The sequence below is a fragment of the Meriones unguiculatus genome, chromosome X, assembly GCF_030254825.1.
Source record: "Meriones unguiculatus strain TT.TT164.6M chromosome X, Bangor_MerUng_6.1, whole genome shotgun sequence".
Classification (NCBI taxonomy): domain Eukaryota; kingdom Metazoa; phylum Chordata; class Mammalia; order Rodentia; family Muridae; genus Meriones; species Meriones unguiculatus.
Window position 1 is genome coordinate 36,846,973 of NC_083369.1, and position 2,329 is coordinate 36,849,301.

Genomic DNA, 2,329 nt, shown 5'->3' on the forward strand with positions numbered 1-2,329 from the left:
ACAGCATACATCCTGGTATTCTGGCTCTTTCAGTCTTTTTATGCCCTCTTCCATAATGTTCCCTGAACCACTGATTCAGGAGTTGGGCTCCAAATATATCCACGGGAGCTGGTTTCCCCATTATCTGTTCATCACTGCCTTGATATGTGTATGTATAGTTATGTATAGACTGCAGTCTGCTTTTGTCTAGCTATGGTTTCCTGTAATAGTCTCCATTTGTTAAAAAGAGAAGATTCTTTGGAGAAGAATGATAGCTACATATATCTGTGGGTTTAAGGATAAGAGTTAGGATATAGTTAGGAATTATGCTGGTCTAGCAAAATTGTACTAGTAGATTCTCTTCTAAGATCCATGACCTCACTACCACTGGGAAGTTGGCTAGGTTCTAGTATCAGGCGTGGTTCCCGTTCTTTTGAGTGGGCCTGGAGTCCAATCAGACAGCTATTGGCTACCACTACCATGTGAGTACCATTATTGCACCTTTTTGGATATTTCCTATGTGGTCATTGTGATTCGTAGGTCTTACAGCGGGGTAGGACTAGTAATTGGCTTCCTCCCTTGGCAACTTGCATTGTACTTTCTGGTACCATGCAAGTTAGATGGCAGTAAAGGGGCTTTCAGCTTAGACCCTGTTTCTGTCCTACGTGTGTAGTATTTGCGGAAATAAGGAGTTACTTTCAACCTCCTAGAGACAACGAAGGTCAACAGAAATGACTTGTACAAGTGATTCTCAACCTTTTCAATGCTGCAACCCTTTAATGCAGTTCCTTATGTTGTGGTAACTCCCTCACTCATAAAATGATTTTGTTGCTACTTTATAACTGTAATTTTGCTACTCTTATGAATCATAATATAAATATATGATATGCAGGATATCTGATATGTGACCCAAAAACGGTTGTGACCCATAGATTGTCAACTGCTGGACTCTACTGTGTGGAAATTCAGTTGTACTACCCTGACTAATCACATGAAAGGAGGTTTCTTGTACTAGGTATTGGGGATTTTGTTAATGTGTGTGTTTCTTGTGGAGAGCATTGTCAGTTCAAGAGGGAAAACTTAACATTAACCTGACATTAACCTGATATTCTTCTCCCTTATCTATGTCCAAAATTTAAAGATTTGGTTTTTTTGATTGTTTCCCATATTTCCTGCATATTTTTTGATTATTTGGTCTAGATCATTCCTTAGTTAGGATTTCTAGTCCTGTGAAGAGACACCATGACTACACTAAGCCTTATAAAGGAAAGCATTTACTTGGGGCTGGCTTAACATTCATAACTTTAGTCCATTGTTATCATGGCAGGAAGCATGGCAACCCACAGGTAGACAGGGTGCTGGAGAGGTAGTGGAGAGTTTTATATCCAGATCATTAGGCAGCAGGAAGAAAAAGTAAGCCAGTGGGCCTGGCTTGAGCTTCTGAAACCTCAAAGCCCAGTGACACACTTTCTCTAATAAATCCACACCTACCCTAGCAAGGACACACTTCCTAGTAGTTCTACTTCCTAATAACCAAGCACTCAAATACATGACCCTACGGTGGCCATTTTTTCAAACGACCATATTACACTGCTTGCCCCCCATAGGATTATAGCCATATCATAATGCAAAAAAAAAAAAAAATGCATTCAGTCCAACTTCAAAAGTCCTGATAGTCTGTGACAATATTTAAAAGTCTGAATTTCAAAGTCTCTTAAGAGACTATGGCAATCTCTTTAACTGTAACTCCCTGTAAAATAAAAATTAAAAAACAGATTACATACAATGTCACTGAATATACACTACTATTCCAAAAAAGAGAAAAGAGAGCATAGTGAGGAAATACTGGACCAAAGCAAGGCCTAAAACCAGCTGGGAAAACTCCAAACTCCGCATCTCCATCTCTGATGTCAGAACACTCTTTAGATCTCCAACTCCTTTAAGCTTTGTCTACTGCAACACATTTCATTCTCTTGGGCTGGTTCCACTTCCTGATAGCAGCTCTCCCAAACAAAAGCTAAACAGAGAAATTACGGAGCTAATAGACATTACGAACCAAGTGTACCCAATAGATTTCTACAGAACATTTCACTGAAACACACAAGAAAATGCCTTCTCTCAACACCTCACAGAATTTTCTCCAAAAGTGAACACATACTCTATCACAGAGCAAGTCTCAATAGATATGAAAAAAAAAATGAAATAACCCTCTGTATCCTATCAGAACTCCATGTATTAAAGCTGGACTTCAACAGAAACAACAAAAAGCCTACAAACACATTGGAGTCAAACCTAGGCTATTATATAAAAACTTCTTTCAGAAAGAGCAGCAGGCATTAAAAAAAAAACA